The following is an 18,640-nucleotide window of genomic DNA, read 5'->3' as shown; positions in this document are numbered from 1 at the left end:
TCAAATGTACGCAATCCGTACAAGAATAAAAACGACCAAAAGGCACACGTGCCTTCAGAGCGGAAGGCCTCAGATTCAACCCAGGCCGCATTTTACGAGTGCGCTCAAAACCAGGCCAGGTCTACCCACTTGCGCCAGGTGTTGCTGGGCACGGATTCCTGCGTTCACGTCGTCCTTTTTTCCAGAAACAGGTAGCGTGGCGTTGCGCCTGCCGTGTGCACCTGTGGCGTATGCATGTAGCAGCGAACAACGTCTGTTCACAAACCGGAGTGGCAATCGAAGGTGCGTGGCTCTATCATTCAACAGTTTGTTGCTTAGGGTGGGCCAAGTGAGGTGATTTCACTTATGCATGTGGCTGTACTTGTCTCGGGGTGCAATTATTCCTTTGTGTTACCGAAAAATCATTTGCCGTGAATTATGTGAACTCGTTCGCGGACAGAATAATAATCCGTTGCCAGGTAAATATCTACTACCTACTAGCTCCTGCGAAAAATGTGTGGTTAGGTTTGAAATATTGTGGGGCTACTTGTTATATTTGGTTCTGAAGTAGGTTTGTGCTCTTTGAGAGTAAAGGTTTACTACTGATTACTTGCTGCTAAAGACTCCTGGATAGGTTTAAATTTTGTATGGTCATTTGTTATATTTGGTACGCATTCAGTTTTGTGTTCTTCCATAGCACTACCACGACTGCGACTGCAAATGTGAGCTCGTTACCCAGAAAAATTACAGTACAAAAAAGGTGGTTCTTTCACATGGTCCGACTGCTTCGTTTGTGCCATTGCAAAAAATAAAAACATGTACCACCTGCAAAAACTTAATATCAGAAGCTTCATGGACTCTCAGTTACTAAACATCCATAATTAGGAACTTACACACCGGTCGGCGTAGTTCAATGGTGCCCAGGGAAATCTCCCCTCAGCGACTCGTGCACGTAGGGTGACGACGTATTTTTCCTCTTTTTCAAGGAGACCTGGCTGACTTTCCTTGTTTTTTTGACCGATATTGGTGGCAAAAGAATATACAGACCCGTTGTGTGATGTAAAAAGGCAGAATGGCTTGAAACAGTACCTCCAGAATTGCCGGTGGCTGGAGGAGCTAACAATAACGACATCAAGCGTGTTCTGCTTGAGTTTAACCTTGGCAGGTATAGCAACATTTGCTTCCGCAGCCTCTATAAAGGACGCCCAAACCTCGCTTTCTCCGTACACAAAAAAAATTCCCTCGCACTTCCCCGAGGGGGAGAGTGTGTAAGTGCAAATGCACGGTTGTTGATTGCGCGATTACGGTGGATATCGTGATCTTGGAGTGGAGAGGAGGCGCCCAACACCCGCAGTCACTGAGCGGAGAGAGGAGGAGGATAGTAGCGCCCGCCGTTACGGCGAGGGCTACACGAGCGCCCTCACGCGTCGGAATGCGGAGCGCCCGCTACGCGAGCGAGAGCTCTCCCGCCCAAAGTGGAGAGGAGGCGCCCAACACCCGCCGTCACTGAGCGGAGAGAGGAGGAGGAGAGTAGCGCGCGCCCATCTCCCCCCGTTGCTAGGGAAGACGAGGAGGAAGACGAGGAGCGCGCGCACCCGCAGCGCTTGCTATGCGGACGACGGCGGCGGACGATTCAGGCTCGCTTAAGAAGTGCATTCGCACTTAAAAGTTTCAGGTGTCGCTGAATACCGCAGTGTTGATATTGAATCTAACTGAGCCGAACGAAGTACGCAGAATGATAGAGGGAGAGAGAGAGAGAGAGAGAAGCGTAAATATCTCTCGAATGAGTGAATGAATGAACTGATTGTTAGCAAGGAAAGGAAAGACCACCAGCAGGGGTAGTTTGTCTTAGCCTAACGGTGGAAACCAGAACGCCTGCAGGTGTGGGGGTGTGGGGAATGGGGAACACAGTTTTACAGGAAAAGGAGGATAGAGAGAAGGAGAGGATACATATATACAGATATACAGGACTAGCAGCGACACATCAGAACCATATATACAAGCTAAACGCTAAAACACTAAGAAACACACACACAAACACACACACAGACGCACACGCACACACACACACACACACACACACACACACACACACACACACACACACACACACACACACACACACACACACACACACACACACACACACACACACACACACACAAAACGGCGACAGTTCAGTTTAGCCCAGGAGAAAGCAGAGAGATGGGAGGAGTCCTAAGGAGTCCAGGTAGGACCCCCAGGCCTCATGGACTCCGTCCAGCTCTCTGACGCTGCCTGGCGGCCACAGAACCTCTTCGAGGGGCAGAGACCCTCCCCTGAAGGCGGCGAAAAGTTGAGTCCTCCTGCTACAAACTGGGAGTACTCCAGGATCAGATGCGGCAGGGTCTCGACAGCCACCCGGCAGTGCTCGAACGACGGGTATTCGACGAGCTCCAGGCGGTGTTTTCGCTCGGCCGTCCCCACGCACCCCACGCGGAGGCGCAGGACACCCGAGCCTTATTTTCGGGGCATCCGTGTGGCCCGCATGGGCGGCGGGGCCTCTCCAGCGGCGAACTTCTGGTCAGGGTGCTGGGCCCGTGCATACCGCTGGATCAGCAGGCGGGCGTCAGCTCGTCTAGTGGGCGTAGGCGGTCAGCTCGTCTGCCCTCTCGCTGCCCTCCAGCAAAATGTGGCCTGGCATCCACTGCAGCCGCATGCGAGCTCCCCGTTCAGCCGCCGTGCCACCTTCTCCCACACGGTCCCCACGAGGATGGAGCGCGGGTCGCCCTCCCGGATCCACAGTAAGGCTACTAGGGAATCGCACACAGGGCGCAGCGCTCGAGGGCTGCCCCAGCTCCTGTAGTAGGTCAAGGTCAAGGCTTAGGCCCACCATTTTGGCCGTGGTGGATGATGCGGCTTAGTACAGCCGGGCTTGTCTGGAGGCCTCCCTCAGCACATCTGCCAGCGTGGCCGAACCCTGCCGCTGCCGCATGGAGCCATCCATGTAGACCGCGGTGTGGCCCTCCAGGTCACCCCACAGGACGCTTCGGGCCAGATGCAGCTGCGCGCATTGCGACGTCCGCCGCTTGCTGCAACCCAAGTGCACCTCGGCCTCCAGGACATGATAGCGGCTGGCGGGGTCCTGCTTCCACGGGGGCCACCCCCTCCCCGTACAGGGCCAACATACGCCCCATGCGGGAGTGGCGGTGTGTACACAGCCGCTGCAGCAGGGGGTTGCCTACCTCAGCCCGCCCCAGCCGGTCAATGTGGCCCAGGGCACGCTGGTCCGGCGTCTTTTGGAGCGCCTCAGTCAGCGTATTTTAACAGTGAGATTCTCGAGGCAGGCCCAGGCAGGTGCAAAGGGCCCTGTGCTGGTCGGCCTCCAGCTGCCGCCAGCTGGGCTTGCGCAGGGTGACCACTGGTAGCCTGTACATTAGCAGCCCCACAGCTGCGGCAGTGTAGATCCGAAGGGCCGTTCGCTTCGGGCAACCGCGGTCCCGGGCGGCCATTTTTCGTACGGCCATGGCGGCCATCTGTGCCCTGGCTCGGCGCTCCGTGGCGGCCTGCTGCAAGTTGACGCAGGGGTCCAGTGTGATCCCGGGGTAGCACACACTGGTCTTCCAGGTGAGCTCCTTACCATCGATGTGCAGGCACCTGGCCCTGCGACGGGACTGGGCATCCGGGTAGACCAGCGTCGCCTCTGTCTTGCTCGTTGACAACTGTAGGCCAACATTGACCAGCTTGGCCCGCACCACATCCAGGGCCACCTGAAGCTGCAGCACGACGCTTCGGCAGCTCCTCTTGGGACCCAGCACCCACAGGGCGATGTCGTCGGTGTACACAGACATGCACCCCTGTGTGCCCCTCCTCTCGGCAGGCAGTCTGGTAGTGCGGCCATGACCAGGTTGAAGAGGAAGGGCCTGACGACTGAGCCCGGCGGTGTGCCCGCGTCCACTTGCCGGGGAGCCGACAGGGCACTGCTCACCTGCACCCGCACCGTGCGGCCCGTCAAGAACGCCGCGACGAAACCCCGAAACTTCCTCGCGACGCAAACCTCCTCCATGGCTGGGGAGATGGCAGGGCGCTGAAGGCTGTTCAAGGCGCCCTTGATGTCTAGTGGCACCACGGCTGCGACCTGCGTGGTGGCCCAGGCGTGCGCCAGTGCTGCCACCACGTCGGCAATGGAGTCCGTCGCAGCCCTATGCCTCATGAGGCCTGTGAGCTGCACTGGAATGAACTCCTCGTCCGACGGGATGGCCTACATCCTGCGCTTTGCCACCCGCTCCAGCAGCTGGCAGCCACAGGAGGTCAGGGCAACGGGGCGGTAGGCAGTATCTGCCCCAAAACCACGGCCTGGCTTGTTACGGGCCACACGATGGCCAGCAGCCAATCGAGCGGCGTCCGCCTTGTAGCCCAGATGCGGTTGTAGGCTTCGAGAAGCTTCGTGAACACCACTTCGTTCAGGCTGTGCAGCATCAGGTAGGTGGGGTCGTCGGGTTCTGGCGCCGACTTCAGCTTGCAGGAGCGCAGCGCCCCACCGAGTTCGGCCTCCGTGATGGGGGCGTCATTGAGGGGATGTTGTCCCTCTGACTCCTCCGGCGCCGCAACCACATGCCCAGGCGCCTGGTGTGGCGGCAAGAAGTGCTCCCCGAAGAGCTCGGACAGCCCGCCGTAGCTGGCGTTCCTCCTGATGACCAGGGCGGCCAGGGGGTGACGGTTACCACTACCCTTGAGGACCGATTGGAAAATGCCCCAGAGGTGGGGGCAGCGTGGGTCGGCCTCCGAGCTAACGCACAGCTCTCCCCAACACTGCCTGCTGAGGTGGTTGGCGTGCCGTCTACAGGCCGCGTCCACGCGGTGGTACGCCGTCCACTCAGTCCGGAATCCGGTGCGCTGCGCCTTCCTCTCAGCCCGGTTCCGCTCCGCTCGCAGCTGCATCAGCTTTAATTCCGGCGTGGTGGCATCTTTGGCAATGGAGCAGCTCCACGTGGCTCGCTTGGCACAGGGAATCAGGCCCGCGAAAAGCTGCACTCCCTCCCCCAGGTAAGCCTCTTGAAGGCAGCGCCGGAAGTGGTCCCAGTGGGCAAAGTGGTGCAGTATGGGTCGCCTGTCAGGCTTGTCGGTTGGTGCGATGTGCAGCGAGTAGTGTTTCGAGCCCCACGTTCTGGGCTACCGCCTCCACGTGTCCTCAGCCCAGGCTGACACCAAGCTAAGGTCAATGACAGTGGCAGTGGTATTACCTCGCCTAAAGGTGCACTCAACGGTTTTAAGCACAGTCAGGATGAAGCCCAGCATACCCGTCTGCAACGTAAATCAGAACTCTTCGTCCTCCTCAATATTGTATAGGTGCAGCGTTGCGTCGACAAACTATGGCAGTGCACGCTGTTCCTCCAGTTTAAACCTAGAGGCATGCAATTGAGGTGTGGAAACGGCGGTTTTTAAGGCATCGCAAGGCTAACTTGTGTACTCCTTGAGTTAGGACATGTCCGAGGGCGTGGACAAGGTTAAGATGGTCTACATAAAGGCGGAATTTAGGGGGTGGGGTATTTTGTTTTGCGCGTGAATGGCACGAAGCTGGAGTAGTGTATGAAGGAGCTGTGGTTGTCTGCGACAGAGTTCTGTATCTGAAAATGGAAACTCTTCGTTTCGAGCGAATAAAGAGAGTTGTTATGCACTGGCGCCTGGACGTTTATCTCCCTGTGCTGGGCAAAGAGCTTGACCCAAGCGTAATTTGAGGGGTGAGCAACGTTGTCAGCTCATTCATTTAAAGCACTTGCTCATTACTGAACATTTATAACACCTTGTGTATTTTGCGTGTGTATTGATTTAGAATTTCGGCCACTGTTACAAAATAAAGTTGCCTCTTCATTAAAATCTCCTTACGAAGATAATACAGTCGCCATTATTCTTGAATATTCAATTCGTTGAAATAAATTAAAACAGTTTGTCGATTAGTCCCGAAGTGCTCTAAATGATGAGCCGCGAAGTTCTTGACAGGAGCGAAAACTTGTTGCTTCACCGAGTAACAACCCCCTCATGGCGTAAACCGACTTGGAAGTACTAGGTTATTTTTGCTTCAGGTGATCTGTTTGGTTCGTCGTGCGGTGGGCCTGGTGATATAGATCACTACATTATAAGCTGTTCCAAAGAGAGCTTGCGAATTTTCATGACGTTCTAAATATTGAGCTGCCACATGCTACAGCCGAGGGCAGCTTTTCTAGAAGTACTGTATATTACTAGAAAATTATCTAGTTTTGTCCTGCAGGTACGACAGTCCAGAGGGCTAAGGGGTAAGTCGCCATTTAGCTGAATCAGTATGGTACCGATTTGACTAAGCTATTTCCCGCACTTTTATACTAGTCCGGCTTTGTTAGCAATATACAACTACAACACTAATAGCTGAACACGTAGCGAAAAACGAAATCGAACCTGAACATGTCACGCTTACCAAGGCCAACTGGGTGAAAACTGGAAAAAATGACTCCGACGTACCAGGAGAAACATGTCGGAGTATCGTCGCTCCATTTTTATTGCTGTACGCGTACTCAGACTGCTCATAGAAAATGAGAAACCTTTCCGCACCACGCATTCTAAAGACTGGCAGCGTCGCACGGACCTCTACAGTGGCCTTTCTTGCCGAAAGCAGGTCTTGTTTAGAAGGGTATCAATCGAAATGGCCTTACCCTTACGCGCCACAGTTACTCTTGCTTGGTCTTCGTCTTTCATGTTTGTATTTATGTACAGTTTCTTCTTTTAGAAGCTCAGGCGAATCATCTGTTTTAAATGTGCCATACACCTCGTGCCGTACGCTTGCCCCGTCTTCGTGGCACACGGACTTTTCCTGGATGACCGGCATACCTCCAGCCTTAGCCAAAGGCGCCAGCCTCGGTGTACTTTACATTTTCTGTGTGAAACTTGGGCAATGCTCCACGCTGAAAACTCTTCAGCTGTACAGTTTTTAAAACAAATGTACAGCAGGCGTACCCTGGGCCGAGAATATTTTCGTTATTCCAGAAAGAAATGAATCAATGCTTTGAGTAGAGTAAACAAGAAGATAGAGGTATTAAAACGCCCCGAAGGGCCCATGTATTAAACGTGAGGCAAAAAGAGGTGTAAACCGTTAATGAGGGCTGCGTACGTTACCCATTCATTGTGGGGCAACGGATACTGTGCTCGTCTCCTACGCAAAAGACCTGGGTGTAAATAGCCCTCAGAGACAATATTTTTTTTCTGTTGGTTAAACTTTTACAACTGCAACGTAGCCATTTCCCTTTATTTTACTACGGAAAAAAGGTAGCATGAGCTAACCTTAATGCAAATCAAGAACTGGCCTTTCGAATTCTGTTTTCTTCCCTTCTAACAAAATACACGAAACAGAACTTTTTGCGTGCCCCGGGATTAAGACGCCCATGCAACAAGCGTTGTGTAGCAAAAGATGTACATTTAATGGCCTTTTTGAAGGTGCATCAAAGGTGAATTCATGCACGTCGCTTACAAATTAAAGTCATGGTATACGTCCAGATTGAACAGAATTTAATGATGACGCCAATTGTGTGAAACAATATCTCCACGGTTTTCTACATGTGCCTGATTAGACTCTGTCTCTATGCTCACCAAAAAAGCATGTGATACTCAAACTTTACAAACGCGTCTGAAGACAGCGCAATAAAATTAGAAACATTCAGTTTCTAAGCATGACCACTGGCCTCGACATCAAAAAATTCTCCATCCGTGCAAGCTTACCGAAAAATTGTTGAAAGTAACGGCGCCGAGTAACTTATACAACGTAAACGGTGACCAGAACCGTCAACAACGGTATTTTTTTTCTCTCGAGTTACAATGACAATAGAGCTTGCTTCTGGACTTATCAGATGTGGGTCGGTCAGTTGCGAAGCCGGTAGATGAAAGCTGAGCAAACAGACGGCTGTGCACTCGGCTTGCGCAACCGTGCAGACGACGCAGACGATCGTCAATCAGCGAGTACAGATGGGGTAATCTTTATTACTCATTTAGCGAATTCTAGGACAATTAGCTATTAGTATTAAATATATTTGGCCACAAAAACAATAATTGTGCATTTAATGGTTGTTTGTTATCGCCGAGAGCATGTCTCGTCTGCGTTATTGAAGAAGCGTATACAACGGCATACTCCTTCACAGACAATTCATGGCTGCATTTAAGAACAATACATGCATACGTCACGGCGTCACAAGACCTGTTCCACTTAACTTATTCACGTTATTATAATAAAAAAATATTCCCCACAGAGAGTTCTTCGAAGCAATGGTGAACAGTTACGAGAATTGTTTGTTCATTTTTAGTTGCAGCTTTTCTAGAGTTAGATTTAACAGCAGAAGTGGGCGATGTTCCTAGGACCTCTGGGAATTGAAGCCTTTTGATGGTGGTGAGAAAAGTTTATTAGCAAGCCCTCGTCTATGACCGGACCTTTCCTTCATGCTGCATGCAGTCGTTAAAGTTTTTGTCTCTTGATAGCAATAACTGAGAACCAATGCGTAGCTTACGGCTGCGCCGATGGTTCCCTGAAATAAATGTGTCCGGTTATGTACGCGTTTGCAGTAGGCAGGGAAGCCGCAGAAATGATTTGAGCCAGTCTATAACCGATGTGTTGGCATGTATCCTTGTCATTATTCGGGCGGTAGCTATTTTAAACTGTTATGTGTTGGTCGATTTAAATGGCCACCCCTCCAATAACAACCGTACAACATAGACCAACTCCCTAATTTAGTGCAAAGCCACAGTGTACGATGTAGTTTAGGCGCTTTTGTAAGTATATTAAGGTATTATGTAAATAAAAGGACGTCTCTGCCGGAATTTCAACCCGGGTTTTGCGCATTAGCCCAGTACTGTACCCGCTGAGCTACGATGGAGGGGTAACGACGTTCCGAGTGCCCCTAAATGGTTTGAACCCTTTGTTGCCTCAAATTTTAGGGCCCGTTTAAACCACGCTATAGTTCTAGGTCACTCTATCTTGAGTATGCGCTAGTCGCGGCATTTGTATATCGTGGTGCTCGCTCCTGTCGGGGAGTACGGTGCACTGCAATTCATTCTCTCGACTTTCTACTTAAAGCTGCAGGTTAAATGCAATTATTTTAACTAGAAAAAAAGGTTATAATATTACTGAATCTCCATTCGGAGCTACACATCTTCGGCGAAAATAAAAACTAGCTACAGCAACGAATAGTATCTGATATTTATTTCTGTTTATTTGTTTACCCTCAAGGCGCGACGAAGTAAAGGAGTGGATACACAGGCACAAAAGCAACACGAGTAAAGCCTCTTTAGGTTGTTCTGTATACATTATTAGCGAGTGCGAAAGTAAAACGTTGGTAGTCGAGAACTGTAGTTGTTCGTCCGGGAAGGTGGTTCCACTTTATTGGTCCGTGGAATGATGGACTGCAGGAACGCTCTCGTTCATAAACAGCAATTCGCACTTGATAAACGTGATCAACTAATGATGAAATGTGCTTTGGTGGAAGCGTAGGTTCTGTGCGCAGATGCGAACTGTAATAAAATACCGTATAAAATTGGCATAGGCGACGAAATTGGCGACGTGAGATCGTATCCACACAGGGGTGCTCAAAAATGCTGCTGGTAGTCGTACTTGCGCCAGCTGTTGCACACGAAGGATTTGCTGCCTATGCACAGTCCCAGTTTAGCAACAGAGTGCCGTGCCAGCAGTCGGCACCCATGAGCTGCGCTTGCAGCAGGAAACAATCACCTGCTCACAGATTCGAGTGGTGCGTCGCCTTTTGATCAACAATTTCTCGCTCCAGCACGGGCCAGGTAAGATGAAGACAATGATACTGTCACAAAATAATGTGAAATAATGCTTCTGAGGCACGTAAATCAGCAATGGCGGACATTTTGTCGTTCATCAGTGTTGCGAGATTGCCTCATCTGCGGCCCCGCCGATAACTTCGGCCGAGTCGTTTGTTAACAACATTCGCAAAGATGCACACGACGGCATCTCTTGACACACTCGTGCCGCTGAAATGCTGTCGCATCGCGTTATGTTTTGAGTCGCGTTCCGAACGACGCCAGTCGAGCGCAGCCACAGAGTGCGCAGGAAATGCTAAGCCTTGACCGACTAAAACGCCTAAACAACACAATGGCGGAGCCCATTAACCTTCGCAGTGTAAACAAATGTCACGTGAGGCGAACTAAGCAATTATCATTGCGATGGTACGGAACAATAAAAGAATAGAGTGCGGATACCCTGTAACCTTACCCAGTGACGCTAGGTAAAGGTATGAAATTTTCTATGCTATTCTGGAGCATGATTCATCAGTCCCTGTCATTGACGAATCTTAAGGAAAAATAATGAGAAATACTAGCTACTAAAACCACCAGTTTATTTAATGACGCAAACATTTTCGTATGTCGCTTAGCTACAGGGAAAGAGAACACTACAGTATTTACACATTCGGCTTGGTGTTATCTAAGATTTTTTGTGAGGCGCTCAGTTTTATTCTGAAGACGCAGCACGAGCGACATTTCTTGTCCAAATTACTGCAGGTCGAGCACTTCCTGTTCAATCTAGTGCCATTGAATGGTTAGATAATAAAGGTGACGTAATCGTCATGTTCAACTGCCAATTAGTCATGGGTGTTCGACCCCTGTGGTCTAGAAGTTAGCGTCGTATTTTCTAACGTGTAATTACAGGGTTCGAGCCCCAGTAGACACCGACTTGTGTTCTTGGAATATTGCTAGATTGGATCAGTTGTAGTCGTTCTTTTCTTAAATAAGGGTGGTTTAGTATTATTTCGGTCTATTTATGTGCGGGGAGGTACTTATCACAACCCGTAATTAAAGTTTTGCATAGGACTTCAATTCTTCGGTCTGCAGGGACTTGACATCAGAATGTCACACCGAAGTCCTAACTTGGTGACCGCACTTGGTGATCGTGACACAAAAAACAGAGACAGTTGTTTCGAATAGTAGGTATCCTTTTCTACCTCCTGTAAAGAATTAGCGTCAATTTTCGGTTTTTCCACTAGGGCTTGTTGTCAATACAACCTATTTTACCCACGTTTAAGCGTCCTTAACATTTAGAGGTTGAACGCGTCGAACCTACATGTGGGCGATGAGGCGCGCCATAGTGGAGGGCGCCTGGCTATTTCAGAACACCTGGGGAACTTTCTGGACAGACGGAAGAGCGTTTTTGCGTTTGGCCTCCATCTGAACTTGACCCACCACTCCCGGGGTCGAACCCGCGTCCTTGGGCACAGTTTCACAACGCCATAGCCATTGAGCCACCACGGTGGTGTTACTAATAGAATTCATGGTATGAATAATGGAAGCTGATAGGTTTCCAACTGACACACCTTTGCGAATTATGGCGAGCCGCAAGCGGTTTGTTCATACGATCGAATACGTGCTGAGCCTGCTGAATGACTGCTAACAGGGGCCACGTTCCCTCTGGGACCGGCTGTCATAACGACACCGGAAGAAATAAAAAGGTTTTTGTTCATTTCAGGTGGTAAATCCGCTCACCCTAGAGTCATCACAGTGTCCGCCAGTGGTTGTCGGCCCACAAGAAAAATCGGTAATGTTCGTCTTGCCCTGCCAAGACTTGTGTTATAACTGTAACAGCTAAGAAGTGACAAGGAGACTGTATGGATAAGCTAAAATTAGCTAGGGGAAATGTGCGTTAATGGCATAGAGCAGTGTTTCTTGATTGTCGTGACTACGATGTTGTATCCTACTATGCTTCGTTGTGCTGGACCCACAAAGGTTGAATTATTAAAAGCCTACTGTATACCAGGAGGCCTACGGTGCGCGTATCTGGTATTTTTTTAGTTATTTATTTGTAGTAACGCTGCCGTTAAAGTTGTATTGTTCTAGTTGTTGGGGACAGAGACAGAATAATATTTAATATAGCAAACGGTGGTGGTTGAGCCGGCACTCGGTGGGGTGGGTTCGCCTCAGTCGAGGTACCCTTGGGTCTTGGCTGCAGCCCTGGCACGGGTGACCACAAAAATCTGGTCAGCCTGACGGGAGCTGCTCAGCAGGCCCTCCCACTGCTTTGGGCAAGGTCTGGGATTGGGGGCAAGCGATGGGGTGTGTTGATAGGTATGTAGTATTAAGAGAGAGTCAGAATTGACAGGTGAGGGTATATTGGGTAGAGGAGATAGCGTTGAGGATGGGTGCGTTGTAATAGGTGTTTGTTTTTAATCGACGCCAGATGACTGCTTCCTCCTTGGTTAGTTGAGGGCGAGGTTGAGGCAAAGTGAAGCGAAGGTTGCGATAATGGTGCAAGATGTCTTGGTAGCGTGATGGAACAGCTGTAGGTGGAGGAGGCTGAACCTACGGTTCTGTTGCTGAGGGAAATGCCCGGTGTTGAATGGCGCGGGCAGCGGCGTGAGCTGTCTCATTTCCCTCGATGGACGAGTGGGCAGTGTCCAGACGATGTACAGCTCGGGGAAGGGATTGATGGATGCGAGTATGCGCAACGCGGGAAGTGAGGTGCGTCCACGTTGAATGTTACGGCAGGAATAAAAATAAAATCAATCAATCAATCAATCAATCAATCAATCAATCAATCAATCAATCAATCAATCAATCAATCAACCTTTATATTCGGTGCCCAGGAACAACCCTAGGGTCTTGGTACTGGTACACCATATACAAAACCTTCATAAAAACAAAATAAAATCAAGACAACACAACACGAAAAACCACACGCATGACAGAAACAATAAAGTAAAAAAGTTACTGAAATCACAGAAAGCAAAACAGCAAAACTAAAAAAGAAACAGGCGGCCTAGTGTTGCCAGCCATGACACTCGGACAGCGAAACGTTCAAGGCAGGTGAAAAATAGGAAATATATAAACAAATACTCAATGAACATGACAGAGGTAGGTAATACGTATAAAAAGAAGGTTTGATAACAAACTGGTAGGAAGTTCCAAAACGGAAAGAAGAAGGTCAACGGTACAAGCTCTGACACTCAAACCTACAGAAATTGAAGCAACGCAAAACCAGGAAAAGTAAAAAACCAAACAAGCAAGAACATGATTTGCCTAAAATAAATACGGCACATAAATTTGAAATGACATAAGGCACTTAGGCTACAACAGTTTCCAAGTCATTAGAGAACAAAGGGAAAGAGCTCTGGAATATATCAAGACGATCAGAATATTCATTATATGCGCATTGTATTCTGCAGATGGACGAGCGTCTTCTAGTTAAAGCATTTGTTCCAAAAGTTCGAAATGTCCGGAAAAGTTTGTTCGCCAAGTTGACATTGATCTGTGTAATCAAGGCGTCACACAAAACATCCCTATGAAGAAGTTTATAAAGATAATATCATCTCGCATTCGTCGACACCAAAGGGAAGGAAGACGTTTCAGAAAAGGCACACTGCCGTTTGCGTCTTCTTGAACATGACGGAAACGGTGCTTAAAAATAGAAAGGAACCTATTTTGAACCCTTTCGATACGGTCACTATTAGACTTGCAAGTTCCATTCCAAACAACAGAGCCATATTCGAGAAGAGGTAAGCAGAGAACCGAATACAACTTTAATAAAGAGGTCCTTTGAACTCTATAGAATACCTGAAAAGAGAACCCACACATCGAAGAGAGCGACGGATAATTTGTGTATGGAAAGAGGAAGTCAGAGAAGAATCAAATAGTACTCACAAGTCCCGAATTTCGGTCGCCCTCGGCAATGCAGTGCTTGCCATTTTATAAGAGTATTGCAACTGTTGAGTTTTTCTGCTATAGGAGACAACTTTCGTTTTTGAGGGGTTCAAAATTAGGTCATTTTTGGTGCACCAACGATAAAATGTCGCGATATCAGCCTGAAGATAATTACAGTCATGAACATTACGCACTTTTCTAAAGATTTTCATATCATCAGCATACAACAAAAAGCAGAATTTTGAATTGCAGAAGCTACAACGTTAATGAAAATGGAAGAAATAAGGTGACCCAGAACGGAGCCTTGGGGTACACCACTGGTTGCTTTGTACCTAAATGAAGTTCGACCATCACAACTTACATAGCAATATCGCTGCTTGAGATACAAACGTATAAGACCCACCAAAGAAGCGTGGACATCTAACAGGATGAGCTTGGCAAGCAATAACGAGTGGTTGACGACATCAACGGCCTTGCTCATGTCACAGTATACTACATCAAGCTGGCTTCTACCAACAATTGTTGGGACAGCCTGCTCCATGAAGCAAGCGAGGTTTGTGGAAGTTGAACGACCACGCATAAACCAATGTTGATTAGGAATGAGGACATGTTTAAGTAAGAAATACAAGACCATATGAAGAAATAACTCGAATATTTTAAAGACAGAACAAAGGAGGGAGACTGGCTTACAGTTAATGGCGCCAGTTTTTGGGCCTGACTTGAATACAGGGAATACGCGAGAGATTTTTCATGAGCGAGGTAACGCGCCAGACTGGAGGCAGTTATTAAATATTGAAGTGAACGCAGGGACGAATGTGTTTTCATATGTTTTTCTAATCACGGCAGGAATACCATCTGCTCCACAAGAAAGCGAGGGCTTTAGCAGCTTGAAGCTGGTCCGTACAATGTTCTCATCCAGTTGGAGACAACCAGAGTTACCGCCCTGGTGACAATGGACACTGCTGTTATCACTACCTCCGCTAATTTCAAAAAAAAAAGAAGAAAACTGACGAGCAAAGCAGTCGGCTACCTCCGCAACCTCATTGCCGTGGGAGTCTAGTAAACGAATAGATTATTTAGTTTTACCAGATCTAGAATGAATGTACTTTCAAAAGGCTCCCGGTTGATAAGTTGATTTAGCTTCTACCGATGCCAGGTACGAAGCATGATCATGTTTGTGCAATATTTTGCATAGGGCACGTAGGCGCCGAAACTCCTAAGCGAACTGGTTCGCACCAGACCGCTTCATCTTTCTGTGCGCACGCTCGTTGAGTTTTAGGGCATTACGCAATTAAGAAAAAAAACCAGTGTGGGAACTTGAACTTCTTTGGTAAATATTGCGGGATGTATTTCTTCATACCCAAAAGCACAATCTAAGTGAAACGGTCAACTTGTTCATTGACATCACATTCGTCAATGACTGCAACCAAATGGCAGCAGAAAAGTAACCATACAGCTCAACCTAATCTCCCCGGGCGAAAGCGTAGCAAGGTTGCGTGTTGCTGGAACTTACGGAACGGTGGAGCATTGTAGGAAGGCCACAGGAAATAGAAAGAGGAGCATGAATTATGTCGGGTATAACTAAAGAACAATTAGGGCGCGACACAATAACGTCATCAAAATTCGAAAAACACAGGTCCAGAATGTTTCCACTGCAGTTTTTTATGTGAATACGCTGTGCCATGGAAGTGAAAGACGAAAAATCTAGTAATCTATTACCCTTCTGTTTAACGTGGTGGTTATGGTGGGAACAGGTTACGTGGCTCTACTGAACGCCACGAGCGGTAAAGTCTCCAAGAAAGAGGACCTTTGCGGTTGCAATGAGTATTATTGTAAGGTGTTCGGAGCCAGTTGTAGCGGCCATCGCCGGTAGAACTGGCACCAAATACCTTACAATAATTGCAGTTTACCAGTTCTTGCGGAATAAATTATTATTATTATCATTATATTTTTGTACTGTCAATATTTTATAATATTAATAATATTAATATTTTTAATATTATTTATTTTAATAATTCCTTTCAACTCGGATGATTATGCTGTATATCGGCTGATGCGAAACAATGGGGGCCGCGTTTTTTTGAAGAACGATTTCGATCGTATCGCAAGGTGGTGCCAGGAGTGACAGTTTATGTTGTATAAAAAAATGTTTACATGCCTGCAGGAACAAAGACAGAAACAAATAGAAACTGCATACATAATTAATACGTATGTGACTACTAGCGAAACAACTTGAAAATATCCCATAATTGTTTTATCACATGATTTTTTATCGAATGCCAATGTTTCTCATGTGGTCGGTAAAGCAGCAAGAGCTCTTCAGTTTATGCAGCGAACCTAAGATGGACACGCGTGGCCTGCGTGGTACCCTACGGAGACCAGGTTTATAGATAAGCTTAAAAAAATACAGGACTGTCGCGCGTTATGTTTTAGAGTGGTACAAGCGGACAGACAGGTTCAGTGCTACGAAGAATGAATTGGGTTGGAAATCGCTTTCTCTGCGTAAAAAAATATCAAACTCCCTTTTTATGGATGAAGCTGCTTAATTTAATGCACTAAATTTTCTTCTGTGCAACCTGAGTCAAAGTTCAAAATCCAAACTGCGTTTGAAGCTTTTCTTTTCCGTATTTAATGGCAACACAGAAGTGATTCGCCACAACTACTTCAATGCAAGAGTACCGTGGAAGGACAAGCTTCTCTAACAATTTCTTTTTGGTGTTGACGTTGGTGTTTGGTGTTTGGTTTTGGTGTTTGGTTTGGGTTGGTGCTTGGTTTGGTGTTGACGGGGCAGAAACTTGGAGGCTCGCTAAGATGGTTCAACTTAAATTAGGAACGCTCAACGGGCAATGGAGCGTAAAATGATAGTTATAACGTTAAGGGGCACGAAGAGAGCGGAGTGGGTCAGGGATCAAACACGTGTTAAATACATATTAGTAGAAATTAACAAGAAATCGGCGTGGGCACGGCATGTAATGCGAAGGCAAGATGACCGTTGGTCATTAAGGGCAACAGAGTGGATCACTAGAGAAGGCAAGCGTTGCAGGGGGCGGGCGGCAGAACGTTAGATGGGCAGATGAGATCAAGAAGTTTGCTGTCATAAATTGGTCTCAGTTGGCCCAGGACCGGGGTAATTAGAGAATAATGGGAGAGGCCTTTGCCTTGCAGTGAGCGTAGATAGGCTTGTGATGATGATGATGATGATGCAAGAGACGCAAGTGTGTGTATGGATGAACAAGTGTTTTATTCTATTCTCGAACCCCCTGCGGTAACACCCTTCTAAAAAAGCGAGGAAGTGAATCAATAAAGATTAAAAGAATAAATAAAATACTGCCAGCCGGTTACAAGACCAAAGGAGCGGGGAATCAGTTCGTGAATAAACTGAACACTATTTACTTTCTTACAGGTGGCATGTAAACAGAACGTAGCTCTGATTACACACTACAGTGAACAATAGTTATTTATTTATTTATTTATTTATTTATTTATTTATTTAGGCATACTGTTGGCCCGGAGGCCGTTACAGGGGTGGGGTTACAGCACAAATCGAACATTAACAAGGAAATACATTAAACAGAGTGTATACAAACAATACATCCGTATTGTCACTATGAATTTGTATGTATGAATTTAACACCGCAGAAGCGCAACAGAGCACACCTAACAGCAATATCTATAAGCAAACGAACACAACCATTTTGATAGAATTGTTTTTCACAATGCACTTCTTGCTTAGGACATCACTCGTTTCAATTTGTCCTCAGACTGTGTTACAGAGTCACTCTGGATAACGGTTGTTGGCAGTGCCTTCCATTTTTTTATTGTTCGGGGGAAAAATTAATTGGCGTATGCATTAATGTGTAGTGGCGAGATTCGGAAAATTTGTTCATGTGTACGTCTTAGGGTTCTGCCTCGTAGTGGTGCTAAGTATTGAGAGGTGTCTATTTTAAAATGATTTTTCGAGAGTAACAAAAGAAACCATAGTCTAGCTATGCGGCGTCGTTCGGCTAGGGAGGGTAAATTAAGGAACTGGAACATTTCAGTAACAGTAACAGAATGGGTCCGAGAGTAACGAGACAAAATAAATCGCGTTGCTCTTCGTTGGACTCTTTCAAGCATATTGATTAACCCTGTTTCACAAGGATACCATACGACACTAGCATATTCTAATGCCGGTCTGACCAAGTATAGATAGGCAGTTAATTTGGCGTCCTTCGAGGCGAGCTTAAGCTTCCTACGCAAAAATCGTAGTTTAATTTCTACAGTCGAACAAATCTTTTTTACATGTTCCTTCCAACTAATATCACAAGCAATGGTTACTCCTAAGTATTTAAGGCTATTCACTGCGGCAAGTGTAGAGGATCCCAGGGTGTAGGTACAGGCAATAACATGCTTTCTTTTATTTGTTACTTGAAAAACAACAGTTTTTTCCCTATTGGTTTTCATTTTTGAAGTTTCACACCAGCATTCTACAACCTTGAGGGCGTCACTAAGGATTTTTGAATAGTTTTCATTGTTAATTTCTTTGTAAAGCAGGCAATCGTCCGCAAAGAGTCGTACTTGAATGTCTTTGTTGATATTTTGGGCAATATCATTTATATAAACAAGAAATAGGACTGGTCCCAGCACAGACCCCTGCAGAACACCCGATGTGACGTCTAGTAATTCTGATTTGGAACCATCAATTTCTACGTACTGAGTTCTGCCTGTTAGGTATGCGCGAATCCATTGTGTGATATTGTATTGCTTCGTAACAGCGCAAATAAAACAGGACACAAAAGGAAGATGCGTATCAGAGGGGGTGGACGTCCTGAAGAAAAGCAAACCTGTTTCGAGTGTTGGTAGTTTCAACAGAGCAGTGACGTATTTGAAAGAGCATTCCCTCGCCCTCTTGCCGGCCGACAAAGAAGGAGGTTTTCTAGTGTTACCCCGTGAGTTGTTCTTAACAAAGGCGAAAGAAGCCATTGTGTCCGTTTTCAAGCACCACAAGGACGTTGTCCTTGCAAAGGTGAAATCT

At 47.3% G+C, this 18,640-nt stretch overlaps 1 protein-coding gene across 4 annotated transcripts in view; it reads left to right on the top strand.

Moving 5' to 3' along the window:
* LOC144162584 (uncharacterized) overlaps positions 1-18,640 on the top strand; it is a 102,879-nt gene that overhangs the window by 71,982 nt on the left and 12,257 nt on the right. Inside the window, exons 1-2 of one of the 4 annotated variants that reach the window (XM_077693179.1) lie at positions 181-282; positions 11,459-11,527. The exons of 1 other annotated variant lie outside the window; for it this stretch is intronic. The gene's annotated coding sequence lies outside the window, so the exon portion shown is untranslated. Of the gene's footprint in view, positions 1-180; positions 283-9,614; positions 9,766-11,458; positions 11,528-18,640 lie in introns of those variants that run through there. 2 more of the 4 variants (XM_077693177.1, XM_077693180.1) reach the window with 2 other exon arrangements.

The sequence above is a fragment of the Haemaphysalis longicornis genome, unplaced genomic scaffold, assembly GCF_048455015.1.
Source record: "Haemaphysalis longicornis isolate Haplotype H1 unplaced genomic scaffold, Haemaphysalis longicornis Haplotype H1 scaffold_12, whole genome shotgun sequence".
Classification (NCBI taxonomy): domain Eukaryota; kingdom Metazoa; phylum Arthropoda; class Arachnida; order Ixodida; family Ixodidae; genus Haemaphysalis; species Haemaphysalis longicornis.
This window is presented reverse-complemented; position numbering and strand designations above follow the sequence as displayed.